Source organism: Moschus berezovskii, chromosome 8 (genome assembly GCF_049115385.1).
Source record: "Moschus berezovskii isolate FMDL1 chromosome 8, NW_MosBer_1.0, whole genome shotgun sequence".
Classification (NCBI taxonomy): Eukaryota; Metazoa; Chordata; class Mammalia; order Artiodactyla; family Moschidae; genus Moschus; species Moschus berezovskii.
In genome coordinates this window covers 38,912,552-38,929,307 of record NC_142467.1, presented here as the reverse complement: position 1 = coordinate 38,929,307, position 16,756 = coordinate 38,912,552, and the positions used below count along the sequence as shown (strand labels likewise).

Sequence of the window (16,756 nt, the reverse complement as noted above, 5' to 3'; positions counted from 1 at the left end):
CAGAAACTACTTTTTCATGTGACATTAGTCTCTTTCATTATTATTTTCAGTTCATTTTAAATATAGGTCATAAACCCAGGTCACCTACTGAGATGGTCCAACCTTGTTTGCACTTTGTAGGTCTTGGAAAAACATGAGGAGTAAAAATGTAAGTTCAGAGCAGCCATGTGGTCCTGACCCAGCCTTCTGTTATAATGACCATATCTGGAATGATCCTCTGTGGGTGAATTTGGCTTTGCTCAGGGGTTTCTGTCTGTCAAGTGAGCAGGTAGCTGTTGTTGACACCTTTGCAAGTGTTTTTTAGGGTAATCTTACCCCAAGTCAGAATCCTTCATGAGCATGATACAATGGCTTTCTGAACCCTGGGCATATAACATCTGGATGTAGAACCTGGTGGAGTGATCAGGAGGTAAGACACAAGATCAAGATGATGATCTTAGCTCAATATAGATAAAATTCTTTTTGCTACTTTTGAACAAACTCATTCATTTATTCAACACATATTTATCCAGTGCCTGATAATAAAACTTATGATTTATTAAGTGCTAAAAAAGCCTCCTGATGAAAGTGAAAGAGGAGAGTGAAAAAGTTGGCTTAAAGCTCAACATTCAGAAAACTAAGATTATGGCATCTGGTCCCATCACTTAATGGCAAATAGATGGAGAAACAGTGGAAACAGTGTCAGAATTTATTTTTTGGTTCTCCAAAATCACTGAAGATGCTGATTGCAGCCATGAAATTAAAAGACGCTTACTCCTTGGAAGGAAAGTTATGACCAACCTAGATAGCATATTAAAAAGCAGAGACATTACTTTGCCAACCAAGGTCTGTCTAGTCAAGGCTATGGTTTTTCCCGTGGTCATATATGGATGTGAGAGTTGGATTGTGAAGAAAGCTGAGAGCCGAAGAATTGATGCTTTTGAACTGTGGTGCTGGAGAAGACTCTTGAAAGTCCCTTGTACTGCAAGGAGATCCAACCAGTCCATTCTCAAGGAGATCAGCCCTGGGTGTTCATTGGAAGGACTGATGCTAAAGCTGAAACTCCAATACATTGGCCACCTCATGCGACAAGTTGACTCACTGGAAAAGACTCTGATGCTGGGAGGGATTGGGGACAGGAGGAGAAGGAGACGACAGAGAATGAGATGGCTGGATGGCATCACCGACTCGATGGACATGAGTTTGAGTGAACTCTGGGAGTTGGTGATGGACAGGGAGGCCTGGCGTGCTGTGATTCATGGGGTCTCAAAGAGTCGGACATGACTGAGTGACTGAACTGAACTGAACTGAATAATGGGGGAGGGGCAGGGAGGAAGGTCAGGGCACTGTCTAAGGTATCGGTAGAATTTGGTACTGTGATAAGATTTCAGTTTGTATTATTCACCCATTCACCCAATAACAATTATTCAATTCTTGTTTTATGTCAGGCATTGCTTTAGGTGCTAGGGCTATAGCTGTAAAAACAAAGCAAAACAAAATCCTGTCCCCAGTGTGTATGTGTGTGTATAAAACAACTATGCAATAGTTCAGACAGTGATAAGTGCTATGAAGCAAAATAAAGTGGGGTAACAGAACTAGGTAATGGGTGTATGGTTGCTATTTTATGTATTAAGATCAGGAAAGCCTCTAGGACAAGGTGACATTTACAGAGACTAGAAGTAAATGGGTAAAGCCATGGGGATACCTAACAGAAGACAATTCCATGAAGGGAAAATGCCAGTGTAATGCCCCAAAACAGAAGCACACTTGCATTTTTGAGAAAAATGAGGCCAGTGTAGCTGGAGTGAAGAATAGAATTAGGAAGTACAGTTTGGAGGTTACTGAAATAATACTACCACTTGAGAGATTATTGTGGTTTAGATCAGTAAGTGATGAAGATAGCAAATGGTCAGTTCAGTTCAGTTCAGACAGGCAGTTGTGTTTGACTCTTTGCAACCCCATGGTCATTCTGGCAGCATGCCAGAATTCCCTGTCCATCAGTAACTCCCAGAGCTTACTCAAACTCAAGCTGACAAATGGTCAGATTACAGATATACTCAGAAGAGCCCAAAGGATTTCCTGATGTACTACATGTGGGGTAAGGCAGAAAGTAAAGTCAAGGACCAAAGGGCAGTATTTGTCACAAGCAATTAGATACAGAGTTCTTCAACACTGAGAGGAGACTACCAAAAGAACTGGCTTGGAAGATGAAGACAGAAATTCAGTTTTGGATATATAGTTTTGAGGTTTAATTATGTTGGCTTAATTACATATTTAAAAATTATGTAGGTTTAATTATCAAAGTGGAGGTGATCTTTTGAGAACTGAGTATTTGAATCTGGAATCTGGTGGTGAGATCTAGGTTGGAGATAAATATTTTCAAGTCATCAATGTGTAGGTAACATTTAAAGCCATGGGATAATATGAGATCATCTAGATAGTGGGTACTGAGAAGTATCCTAAGAAATGAATCCTGGGACACTGAAAAAGAGTGTCCAATGAAGTAGGAGGATAACCAAGGGAGGATGGGGTTCTGAAAACCAAGGAAGGAAGTTAAGAATGAAGACTGATGACTAGCATGGGATTTGCCATTATGGAGCTATTAACAAGAATATTATCACTGAATTATAGATATAAAAGCCTGATTACGTTGAGTAGAAAATGGGTGGTAAGGAAATGAAAGAGTGAGTCCAGACAAGTCTTGAAAACTGTTAATAGGGGGTAGAACAATAGAAGGTATATTCGGTTAGGAGAAATCTGATTTGTTTTAAGCAAGGCAGTTGTCACAGCATGGTGGTATGTTGATGTGGATGATTGACTAGAGGTGGAAAACTGAGAGAGTAAGATATTGCAGAAACAATGTCCTTGAGTAGAAAAGTACACAAGTATAAGACATTAAATACAAAAGTGAAGGAACTGCCTTAGGTAGGAGAATTGACATTTAGCAAGAAGAAAAATAGAGAAAATGGGCACAGATGTAGGTGGGGAGGTAGACTAGTTGGGAAATGTGTGAAAGTTTCCTTTTGATTGCTACTAAGTTCACAGTTTTCTTAGTGAAATAAGAAGCAAAAATTCATTGGCTGAAAATGAAGAAGGGGAAGAAGGTGTCGGGAGTCTGAGGAAAAAGAAGTTATAAAACACTCATAAAGAAGAATAGGAGAGTGTTTGTGCTAGGGAAATAATTTTATTTATCTTAAAATAGCCCCATAAATCAGGTATTATTAAGTATATATATATATATATTTTTTTTTTTTTTCCCCACCTATGTGTTATTTATTTTTTAAAAAGTAAAGTAGAAGAGTATAGTGACCCTCTGTCAAGTGTTTGGGTGCCTGGAACCACTGATGTATATTTAAAATATTAGGATGCTGAAGTTACAGAGGTAACTTGTCAGAAATATACAGTAAATCCATAGCATAATCTAGATCTAATCTTGATCTATTTGCCCTTAATTACCATGGAGGGTAAAATCTAATTCCCTAAGACATATTTCTTGTGGCCATGGAGTTTAAGCCAATTGTGAGGAAAAAAAACCACCTTTAATTCAAAAAGTAAATAATGATCTAAGACACTATATGTGATGTAACTACTGGAATTCTAAGAAAACTTTACTTGAAGACTACAGTGTTAACTGGGAATAGAATGGATAATGGTTTCATGGTGGAGTCTGAGTTAGGACTTAGATGGTAGGATGTGGATAACAAAGACGCACTAAAGAAGGCACTCAGAAGTGAGAGGTAGATCAGAAACAAAGGGAAAGTGTGCATGATAAAAGGAATGGAGTGTTGGCAAATCTAACCTTAGGAGCGCTCAAGACAAATAAAAATTTTTATGTGTCAGCAAGTTTCTCTATCAATGAAGACAATTTTAACACTGAATTGACAAGGTACAGAAGTGGAGGAGGTTTTGTTGGCAGAGACCTGTTCAGCTGGTGGAGGTGCTAGTGAGAAAAACTCTGTTTTTGTGGCATGGCTAAGGACTAAGTCTGGGGAAATCATGCTCACCACAGAAAGAAGAAGGAATAATTCCAGAAGGGAAAGAGCCAGAGAGGGGATCCTTAAGTTCTGTCTTCCCACATCTCTGGTTCACCCTTGAACTATGCACACATGGAACAGACCCAAGAAGATCAACTAAAAACAAACAAAAAGAGGTGAACTGATATGCAAGCTGCTTCCCAAGAAGAAAACTTTGTAGTCTAATTCCAACCAAGTTAAATATCTTCTAAAACAAAAGAAGCTGCATGTTGTAGAAACATAATAGTATCCAGAGTCTCCATGCTTAACATTCAAAATGTACAGGATAGTCAACATATATGAGCCAGGAAAATGTGACCAGTTCTCAAAGGAAGAGGCCATCAACTAAGATGAGCCTCAGGATGATCCAGATTTTAGAATTAGCAGAAATGAAATTTAACAGTTATGATAACCCTCTTCAATGATATAAAATAATATGTGCTTGCAATGAGTAAAACTCTTAGCATAAATATGGGAACAATAAAAATGTGTAAAAATTAATATTCTATAACCAAAATTAAAATATCTGCAATAAAATATTCACTAGACAGATATAACTATAAAATGAAAATGACAGAGGTAAAAATTAGTGAATCTTAGGATAGAGCAATAGAAATTATCCAAAGTGAAGAACAAAGATAAGACAAGCAGAGTCTCAGAAGCTTGTTAATAATACAAAAAATGTCTAAAGTGCATGTTATTGAAACCCTAGAAGGACAAGAATGAACAAAGAGGGTATATAAAAATATGTAAATAAATAGTGGCCCCAGATTTCCTGAATTTGAAAAAAGAAACAAATGTGCATATTCAAGATGCTCAATAAACCAGAATAAATTTAATCTCAATATAGCAGAATTAATATGAAAAAGACTATCAGCTCATAATATGTCCATGACTATCAGAAGCCAAGGAAGAGAGTAAATCTTGAGAAATCAGAGAAAAATGACACAATACATATATAAGAATTTTGACTTGATTAAAGGTCAGAAAATATTAAAACATCTTTAAAGAGCTTTAAAAATAGAGCTGGATTATACAAGCAGCAAAAATAATTCCTCAAGAATAAAAGCAAAATAGATATTTTCAGATAAGAGAAAGCTATGAGAACTTGTTAGTATCAGATAAGCACTATAAGAAAACACTAAAGTAACTTCTGCAGGCTAAAGCAAAATGATGCCAGATGGAAACACAAATCCCCAGAAAGGAATAAAAAGTATCAGAAGTGGTGAATATGTATGTAAATGTGAAAAACATAATTTTTTTGCCCTTTTCTTCTTACTTTGTTTGTAATATAAGTGCCCGTATAAAGGAAAAATAAAGCAATAGTAGCTTCTGAGATTTTTATGTAAGTGGATGTCATAAATATAACAGTAGCATAAAATTGGAAGTAGGAGAATGGAATTACATGATTTCAAAGCTTTTACATTTTACATGAAGTGGTACACATTAACTCTAGGTTACACATTAAAACACAATAAAAGTTAAGGATTTTAAGACTTAGAAAAACCATGAAAAAAAAAGAAGTGTGGGGAAAAAAACCCAAGAGAAATAAAATGGAATTTTTAATATTATTAAAAAAATCCCTAGAAACAGAGGAACAACAAAGCCAAACCAAAAGGTTCATGTTGAAAATAGCAAAATGCTAGGATAAAATACAATCATATAAAAATTATATTATATATTAAGGAAATTAACATTATAAATGCAGAATTTGTCAGAATGTATAAAAATCAATAAATTGAAAATTTAAAAAATCACCAACATAGTAAAAGGCTCATACAGCATGACCAAGTGGGATTTATCCCAGGGATGCAAGGATTCTTCAATATCAATCAATATGATACATGACATTAATAGACTGAAGAACAAAAATCATATGATCATCTCAATAAACACTGAAAAAGCTTTTAACAAAATTCAGTACTCATCTATGATATAAACTCTCTAGGAAGTAGGCTTAGAGGGAACCTACCTCAAAAAAATAAAGGCCATATATGACAAACCCACAACAAACATCATTCTCAATGGTAAAAAACTGAAACATTTCCTATAACATCAGAAAAAAGACAAAGATGTCTACTCTAGCAACTTTTATTCAACATAGCTTTGACAATCAGAGAAACAAAATGTCTATGACAATCAGAGAATGAAAAGAAATAAATCCAAATTGGAAAAGAAGTAAAACTTCATTGTTTGCAGATGACATGATACTATAAACAGATAATTCTAAAGAAGCTACCAGAAAACTGGTAAAACTCACCCATGAATTTAATAAGGTTGCAGGATACAAAATGAATACACAGAAATCCCTTGCATTTCTCTATGCTAACAATGAAAATTCAGAAAGAGAAATTCAACAAACAATCCTATTTACCAACGTATCAAAAAGAATAAAATATCTAGGAATAAACCTACCTATGGAGGCAAAAGACTTGTTCTTGGAAAACTGTAAGATGCTGATGAAAGAAATCAAAGGTGGCACAAACAGATGGCGAGATATACCATGTTCTTGGGTTGGAGGAATCAATATTGTCAAAATGATTATACTATTCAAAGCAATCTAAAGATTCAATGTAATACATATCAAACTACCAATGGCACTTTTCTCAGAACTAGAACAAAAACTTTCTACATTTGTATGGAAATGCAAAAGACCTTGAACAGAGAAAGAAAAATGGAAGTGGAGGAATCAGGCTGCCTGACTTCAGACTATAGTACAGTCATCAAAACAGTAGCGTACTGGCACAAAAACAGAAATAGAGATCAAAGGAACAGGATAGAAAGCCAAGAGATAAACCCACGCACCTAAGGCCACCTAACCTCTGACAAGAGAGGCAAGACTAGAAAATGGAGAAAAGATAGTCTCTTCAGTAAGTGGTGCTGGGAAAACTGGACAGCTACATGTAAAAGAATGACATTAGAACACTTTCTAACACCATACACAAAAATAAACTCAAAGTGGATTAAAGACAAAGTATAAGACCAGATACTATAAAAGTCTCAGAGGAAAACATAGGTAGAACACTCTCTGACATAAATCATAGCAATACCTTTTTGGATTCACCTTCTAGAGTAATAAAAATAAAAACAAATATGAACAAATGGGACTTAGTTAAACATGAAAACTTTTGCACAGTAAAAGAAACCATAAACAAAATGAAAAGAAAACTCACAGAATCTGAGAAAATATTTTCACAGGAAGTAACTAACAAGGGATTAACCTCAAAAATATACAAACAACTTATGCAGCTCAATATAAGAAAGCAAACAACCCAATCATCTCCAAGGCATGCAAGTGAAAAGGGAAAGTGAAGTCGCTCAATCGTGTCTGACTCTTAGCGACCCCATGGACTGCAGCCCAACAGACTCCTTCGTCCATGGGATTTTTCAGGCAAGAGTACTGGAGTAGGGTGCCATTGCCTTCTCCACAATGGATGCTACTCAGACATAAAAAAGAATGAAATAATGCCATTTGTAGCAACAAGGATGGACCCATAGATTATTATACTCAGTCAAAAAAATCATATGATGTTGTTTATATGTGGAATTTGAAAAAAATGGTACAAATGAACCTACTTACAAAACAGAAACAGAGTCACAGATGTAGAAAACAAACTTATGGGTTACCAAGGAGGAATTTGGGGGGAGGGATAAACTGTGAGATTGGGACTGACATATACACACTACTGTACATAAACTAGATGACTAATAAGAACCTGTTGCATAGCACAGGGAACTCTACTCAATACTACTCTGTAATGACCTATATGGGAATAGGATCTGAAAAAGAGTAGATATATCCAGATGTATAATTGATTCATTTTGCTGTACAGCAGAAACTAACACAACATCGTAAATCAACTATGCTCCAATAAAAATTAATTAAAAAAGAAAGTATGTTCATTCAAATACTTGAATGCTTATAATTATAGTGAGAGTCACTCAGTTGTGTCTGACTCTTTGCAACCCTATGGATTATACAGTCCATGGAATTCTCTAGGCCAGAATGCTGAAGTGGGTGGCCTTTCCCCTCTCCTGTGGCTCTTCCCAGCCCAGGGATCAAACCCAAGTCTCCTGCATTACAGGTGGATTCTTTACCAGCTGAACCACCAGGGAAGCCCAAGAATACTGGAGTGGGTAGCCTATCCCTTCTCCATCAGCTCTTCCTGACCCAGGAATTGAACGGGAGTCTCCTGCATTGCAGGCAGATTCTTCACCAACTGAGTTATCAGGAAAGCCCATATTTATAGTAACATTACTTATAATAGTAAAAAACTGGAAACCACTGAAATGTCCATCAACAGATAAATAGAAAAAGTTGTCAGGATGGGGAGGGATAAATTAGAAGGCTGAGGTTAACATATATACACTAATATGTATAAAATAGATAACCAACACAGGTCTACTGTATAGCACAGGAAATTATACTCAATAATTTGTAATAACCTATAAGGGAAGAGAAGCTGAAGAATACATACATACGGATGTATATGTATATATATATATTATATGTGTGTGTATAATTGAATAGTTCTGCTATACATCTGAAACTAACATACTGTAAGTCAACTATACTTTAATAAAAAATCATCCCCAAACTTGCCATATATTGATACTATGGATTGTCAGCCATAAAAAAGAACTACTGATAAACTCAACAATGTGAGTACATCTCAAAACATACTGAGTAGAAGTTAAACACAAAAGACTGTTAGGTATCATATGATTCCATTCATGTGCAATTTATAAAAAAGGAAAACTATGTAGACAGAAGTTAGATCTGTGGTTTCTAAGATTAGGAGGAAAGGATTGAATGCAAAGGGGCCTGGGCACAAGGAAACTTTTGGTGGTGATAGAAACGTTCTATGTCTTGTTGGTGGTGATGGTTACAGAACTGTGGGTTGTCCAGTTGTGTCCAACTCTTCGCAACCCTATGGACTTTAGCCCACCAGGTTCCTCTGTCCATGGAATCTCCAGGCAAGGATACTGGAGTGGGTAGCCATTCCCTTCTCCAGGGATCCAACCCAGGAATGGAACCCAGGTCTCCTGCATTGCAGGCAGATTCTTTACCATCTCAGCTACCAAGACAGGGGGATCCAGATTTCATCTCTGCTTTCATCCTGTGAGATTTATAAGCAGCAGCTGCTGCTGCTAAGTCACTTCAGTCGTGTACGACTCTGTGCGACCCCACAGACGGAAGCCCACCAGGCTCCCCCTTCCTGGGATTCTCCAGGCAAGAACACTGGAGTGGGTTGCCATTTCCTTCTCCAATGTGTGAAAGTGGAAAGTGAAAAGTGAAAGTGAAGTCGCTCAGTCGTGTCCGACCCTTAGCGACCCCATGGACTGCAGCCTACCAGGCTCCTCCATCCATGGGATTTTCCAGGCAAGAGTACTGGAGTGGCTTGCCATTGCCTTCTCCTAATAAGCAGCACATCTAATTTTAAATTAGCACAATCAACTATATGTGCCATATCTCATGTACACATAAATATACATTAATTTAAATAATTGAGTGGATCCCCCTGCCTTTCCACCCACTCACTGAGCATGAGCACAGATGAAAGAGGTGAACAGCTGCGATTCCTAATCCTCAAGCACCTAACCCTACTAAAAGTGATTTCAGTGTGTAAAGACCCCTTTTCAACAATATGGTTCCTAGAGGCAACTCAGGCTTAACTGTCCAGGGTGAAAACTAAAATCATATTTATATACAATTTTTATGGAAAATTAAAAGGATTTTCAAAAGTGATTTTGACCAACTATGGTTTTGGTTCAGGGCCTATTTCAATGTTGATTTATACATATGCTGTGGCTTCCCTAATAGCTTATTTGGTAAAGAATCCACCTGCAATGCAGGAGACCCTGGGTTGATTCCTAGGTCAGGAAGATCCCCTGGAGAAGGGATAGGCTGCCCAACACAGGATTCTTGGTTTTCCCTGGTGGCTCAGCTGGTAAAGAGTCTGCCTGCGATGCAGGTGACCCTGGTTCGATCCCTGGTTTGGGAAGATCCCCTGGAGAAGGGAAAGGCTACCCACTCCAGTATTCTGGAGAATTCATATATATAGTCCATACAGTCCATATAGTCTATACAGTCCATGGGGTTGCAAAGAGTCAGACACAAATGAGTGACTCTCACTTTCAGGGATTCTCAAAAGTAATTCTGACCAACTATGATTTTGTTTCAGGGCCCATTTCAAGGCCGATTTCTATGTATGCTGTGACTTTATTGAACTTCAAGAGAACCCAAAGGGTACACAGAATAGTGCCAGTCTATGCCTGGACACCTCAAGTGAGGAACTGGTCATGTCACAAAGCATTCCACTCCATTTTGGACCACTGAACTGTCAATTTTCCAAATGTGGGCCATCTTGCCATGACCTCCACTTATTGGCTCTGGCTCTATTTTATGGAGCCAGGTTAAAAAATGTCATCTTTTCCTTTATTTCAAATACCTGAAGGGTATTTGGTTAATCTCTTGTCTTTTATTTTTTTCTAATACTAAAACTACTCCATTTTGGACCACTGAACTGTCAGTTTTCTAAATGTGAGTCATCTTGCCATGACTTCCACTTACTGGCCCTGGCTCTATTTTATGGAGCCAGGTTAAAAAACTGTCATCTTTTCCTTTCTTTCAAATACCTGAAGGGTATCAGATTCCTCTCTTGTCTTTTATTTATTTATCTTTTTCTAATATTAAAAGCATCTACTTCTGCTTCATTGACTATGCTAAAGTCTTTGACTGTGTGGGTCACAACAAACTGTGGAAAATTCTAAAAGAGATGGGAATACCAGACCACCTTACTGCCTCCTGAGAAAACTGTATGCAGGTCAAGAAGCAATAGTTAGAACCAGACATGGAACAATGGACTGGTTCAAAATTTGGAAGGGAGTCCATCAAGGCTGTGTATTGTCACCCTGCTTATTTAACTTCTAGGCAGAGAACATCATGTGATATGCCAGGCTGAATGAAGCAGAAGCTGGAATAAAGATTGCTGGGAGAAATATCACTAACCTCAGATATGCAGATGATACCACCCTTATGCCAGAAAGCAAAAAGGAACTAAAGAGCCTCTTGATGAAGGTGAAGGAGGAAAGTGAAAAAGCTGGCTTAAAGTTCAACAGTCAAAAAACTAAGATCGTGGCATCCACTCCCATCACTTCATGACAAATAGATGGGGAAACAATGGAAACAGTGACAGATTTTATTTTGGGGGGCTCCAAAATCACTGTAGGTGGTGACTGCAGCCACGAAATTAAAAGATGCTTGCTCCTTGGAAGAAAAGCTATGACAAACCTAGACAGTGTATTAAAAAGCAGAGACATCACTTTGCTGACAAAGGTCTGTGTAGTCAAAGCTGTAGTTTTCAGTGGTCAGTATGGTGTGACAGTTGGACCATAGAGAAGGCTGAGCACAAAAAATGTGATGCTTTGAAGTATGGTGCTTGAGAAGACTCTTGAGAGTCCCTTGGGCAGCAAGGGGATCAAAGCAGTCAATCCTAAAGGAAATCAACAGTGAATACTCATTGGAAAGCTGATGTTGAAGCTGAAACTCCAATAATTTGGCCACCTGGTGCAAAGAGCTGACTCACTGGAAATGACCTTGACAATGTGAAAAATTGAGGACAGGAGGAGAAGGGGACGACAGAGGATGAGATGGTTGGATTGCATCATTGACTCAATGGACATTGGTTCAGTTCAGTTCAGTTGCTCAGTCGTGTCCGACTCATTGCGACCCCATGGACTGCAGCACGCCAGGCCTCCCTGTACCTCACCAACTCCTGGAGTTTACCCAAACTCATGTCCATTGAGTTGGTGATGCCATCCAACCATCTCATCCCTTTTCATCCCCTTCTCCTCCTGCCCTCAGTCTTTCCCAGCATCAGGGTCTTTTCAAATGAGTCAGCTCTTCACATCAGGTGGCCAAAGTATTAGAGTTTCAGCTTCAACATCAGTCCTTCCAATGAACACCCAGGGCTGATCACCTTTAGGATGGACTGGTTGGATCTCCTTGCAGTCCAAGGGACTCTCAAGAGTCTTCTCCAACACCACAGTTCAAAAGCATCAATTCTTTGGTGCTCAGCTTTCTTTACAATCCAACTCTCACATCCATACATGACTATTGGAAAACCCATAGTCTTGACTAGACAGACCTTTGTTGACAAAGTAATGTCTCTGCTTTTTAATATGCTATCTAGGTTGGTCATAACTTTCCTTCCAAGGAGTAAGTGTCTTATAATTTCATGGCTGCAGTCACCATCTGCAGTGAATTTGGAGCCCCCCAAAAATAAAGTCTGACACTGTCCACTGTTTCCCCATCTATTTGCCATGAAGTGATGGGACCAGATGCCATGATCTTAGTTTTCTGAATGTTGAGCTTTAAGCCAACTTTTTCACTCTCCTCTTTCAGTTTCATCAAGAGGCTCTTTAGTTCTTCTTCACTTTCTGCCTTAAGGGTGGTGTCATGTGCATATCTGAGGTTATTGATATTTCTCCCGGCAATCTTGATTTCAGCTTGTACTTCATCCAGCCCATCGTTTCTCATGATGTACTCTACATAGTACATCTGTGGACATGAGTTTGAGCAAATTCCAGGAGACAGTGAAGGATATGGAAGTCTGGTGTGCTGCAGTCCATGGGGTCACAAAGAGTCAGACATGCCTGAGCAACCAAACAACAAAAACAACAGCAAGAAAACAATTCTAGCACTGGGTTTTTTGTTCCCTTCTGTAACCAGTACATCAATGGCCTGTGGTCTCAACCCAAAATACGGCTGAATTAGACAATGACCCCTTGGCACTGCCTGTCCTCAAGTGACTTAACAACTTTAGCAATTGCCAGGTATAGGAAGCCTGAGAATATCAAGAGTCCTTGCACTTGTCACATTTTCCCAGTTGAGGACTACAGGAAGAAGTAGCAGGAGTGTAAGTCTCTGGACCTTTGCCTGATCTCCATCCCTGATAAGTCACTGATCTGCTTTGGGAGGTCACCATCTGTGGCCAGCTCTCTAACTAACTTGGCTCCCACCTCAATGGGTCTTAATAAAGCCATGGCATGACTTGGCATGGCATGACCTCCCCAATCCTCACTTCCCTTGCCCAGCCTCCATCAGGGAGCTATTCAATGTCTAGTAATGATCTTTAAGAAGCTATCTGTTTATTTTGCAGGCAATCTTGACTGCCTCTGTGGACTGAGCCCTCTCTCAGGCTCTCCTGGAAGCAGTCAGGCTTTATGATATGTTCCCAGGGTAAGCACATCACCAGCTGTCAACAGTTGAATACTCTTTTACCCTGAAGAGCTAGAAAAGGAAGGAAAGAGAATTAGCTCTGAAAAAATGCTTCTGTAAGTTTAGAAAACAGAAGAGCTACACAGAATCATCTAATGCCTCTCATTCTGTAAATGCCATTTGTCAATAATTCCAGCCTCCATACAAGGGCCAGTCTCTGTAGGACCCTCCCATTGTGTGAAGGAGAAAGACACCAGACAAAAGTCATAGACTTGGGTCCTGATCCTGATTCAACCTTGAGTTAGCTTGAGCAATGGTTTCTGGCAGTCTCTCCTTGTCTAGGAATGTGCTAGAAGTGCCTATGAGTAGTAAGCCTGTCAAATGCCACCACCAGCATGAAAAGGAACCACCACAACAGTGTGCAAAGAATGAAAAAATTATTAGCAGTTAAATCTGTTTTGCATTTTACATTTTTCAAGGTTCTTTCTTCCCTAAAGCTCAGTTGAGTCTGTCACCATCTTTCTAAGCAATTATAGGCAAATAATATTAACTCCATTTTAACCTGATTGGAAACTGTGCTTCAGAGGTTGAGATAGCCGTACTATCTCAAGTTCTTCAAGTATTATCAAACTCCTCAAATATTATCCTCAACAAGATAATATTTAGGAACAAATCTGGGGACTTAGGTCTCCTACTTGCTATTGCTGGGCTATACTGCTCTGCATGCTGCTGCTAAGTCACTTCAGTTGTGTCCGACTCTGTGTGACCCCATAGAAGGAAGCCCACCAGGCTAGACTCCCATTATCTTCATTTAAATAACCATTATTTTCAGAACTATTAATTGAGTACCTATTAGATGCCAGGCTTTGAGCTCAATCTGTCACATTGTTCATAAATCAAATCATTAGAATAACCCTATGCAAAAGAAATACAGAAATGAAAACTGAAGCTCAAACATGTCAGATAACTTAACAGAGTTATTCTCCAAGCCAAGGCATATTAATATAAACTGATATGTAATATCAAGCAACTGGAAACCTGACTCAGAGCTTAACAGTATCTCTTCCTGGTCTCCCAAGGCTTAGCTAGCACAGGGACCATCTGTGCTTATGGCAAAGAGAATGCCTTAGTATGTGTGAGGTGACAATGTTTTTCTCACAGCTAGTAAACAGCCGAGTTGGGATGAAAATCCGGGCATGTGCATTTCCAGACTGAGGGTGTAAACGTGATGCTATACGTCATACTAAGTACATAGAAAAGACCATTACCCAGACCTCTCGCTGCTGGTCATCTACTCAGAAAAAAGAGGACTTGATGGTAAACACTTTAATCTTTGTTGATTAAGAAAAAAGTAAGTAAGTCTATTGACTGTTTAAATCCCAAAGGGACATTTCCTTCATGCGGGGCACTCAGACAATAAGGAGTTAATGCTTGGTGGTGAGAAAGGGGTTATAGCTACTTCAGCTGCATCATAGATATACTTCATTCTTGCAAGTCTTTACTTTCCACCTGCTGAGCAAATAAGTATCACCAAGGAACAAGATATTTTCTTTCCTGTCATTTTGAATTCAAGTGTAGCCACTTCAAATGATGGCAGGAGTGATTTTTAGAAAAGGAAAAGTGAGGGAGTAGGGGGAGGTCCTATGAAATTTCCTAAGGAAAAAAAAAGGGGAGGGTGATTTGGGGGACATTTGGGTAGGTCTTTAGGCACTTGCTGGTTTCAGGTTCTGGCTGAGTTCATTGTAGCTATCCTATGGTCACTTAGGCTGTGGTCTCAGAGCTATAGAAAGGTATGATGGGATAAGTTTTAATTGTTTTTTATTTAAATGTTTATTTCTTCAAAAATCTCTGAAGTAATCTTCTGTCTACCTGAAGTCATTACCTCCAGATACTTCTAGTGGGGATAGGAGGATAGGGAATGAAATGATCATTAAAGATAATTATAATGGTGATGATTATAGTGGGAAGAATGTATCTAGAATGCTTGCTAATGCACAGCATTTTGCTACATGTCACATATGTATTTTATTAATCACAACCACCGTGTGGGGCCGACACTATTACTGTCCCCATATTGTAGATAATAAAACTGCAGTTAAGAGCTTCAGAAACTTACTCACCATCCTGAAACTAGTGGATGGATGGATGAGCCACGACTCTAACCTGGGCTATGCTCTGATTATGGGGCTTGAACTTTTAACACCCACACCTACATACAGAGTGTGAGTTAAGCCCTTAAGTGACTGAGTAGTAATTACTGGAGAAAACTGTTTAGAAAAAGACAATGGAATCTCATCTTTCTAGACTCCTCTTTGCAGGGCAGCAATGGAGACACAGACACAAAACAGACTTGTGGACACAGCGGAGGAAGGAGAGGGTAGGATGAACAGAGAGAATAGAATGGAAACATATATTACCGTATGTAAAATAGATAGCAAGTGGGAATTTGTTGTGTGATGCTGGGAGCTCAACCCAGTGCTCTGTGGCAACCTAGAGGGGTGAGATAGGGAGGAAGATGGGAGGATCAGGAGGAAAGGGATATATGTATCCCTGTGGCTGTTTCCTGTTGGTGTATGGCAGAAACCAACACAATATTATAAAGCAATTATCCTCTAATAGAAAATTTTAAAAAGACAACAGAAAAAGATAAAGTAAAAAATAAATAATGCCCTTTGATATGAGAAAGGCTGTCTGGGGTGAGGTAGGCTACCTCAGCCAAGACAATTGACATTTATTTTTGTTTGTCTTCCAGTTTCACGTTTGTGGGAAAAGGAGATAGGATGAAAGAAGGGAGTTGAAAACAACGGGAGGTGGTGAGGTTGATCTGTGCAGGATTGTTAAGTGGTATGTTTTTAGTAACTGACTTGTTAACTTTTTAGTAAGAGCAGCCAGTGTGATGGCAAACCACTATGATGCTGTCAGCCTATGAACCAGGACTTCCAGACAAAGGACACGTTTAGCAGTAGGAAAAAATATAGTGAGCCAAACTTTTCATTAAAAACTGATATCAAATATCAAAGGGATCAAAGGACTAAATAACTCGATAAAGAAATGGCATCTCTGAAATTCCCTAATTCAATGTTCTCACTGGAATTTATTTTGCCCTCTAGGGGATATTTGGGCTTCCCTGGTGGCTCAGACTGTAAAGAATCTGCCTGCAATGTGGGAGACTCAGATTCAATCCCTGGGTTGGAAAGATCCCCTGGAGAAGCAAATGGCAACCCACTTCAATATTTTTGCCTGGAGAATCCCATGGACAGAGGAGATTGGTGGACTACAGTCCATGGGGTAGCAAAGAGTCAGATACGACTAATGTGAGTGACTAACACCGTCACTTTCACTAGGGGATATTTAGCAATGTGAGGAGGTATTTTTGATTGTCACCAATGGGTCATGCTAGTGGCCCAGAGAGGGTGGAGGCCAGAATCACTGCTAAAGATATTCCAGTGCCCAGGGCAGCTCCCACTACAAAGAATCATCTAGCCTTCAGTTCAGTTCAGTTCAGTTCAGTTGCTCAGTCGTGTCCGACTCTCCGCGACCC

At 39.1% G+C, this 16,756-nt stretch overlaps 1 protein-coding gene and 1 non-coding gene across 2 annotated transcripts in view; one reads left to right on the top strand and one right to left on the bottom strand.

Annotated features, from left to right (window-relative positions):
* The window catches only part of ATP10B (ATPase phospholipid transporting 10B (putative)), a 375,135-nt gene that overhangs the window by 174,521 nt on the left and 183,858 nt on the right, over positions 1-16,756 (bottom strand). The window lies entirely within an intron of this gene.
* TRNAR-GCG (transfer RNA arginine (anticodon GCG)) lies at positions 9,926-9,997 on the top strand. Its single transcript has one exon. It is a non-coding gene; the product is annotated as a tRNA-Arg (tRNA).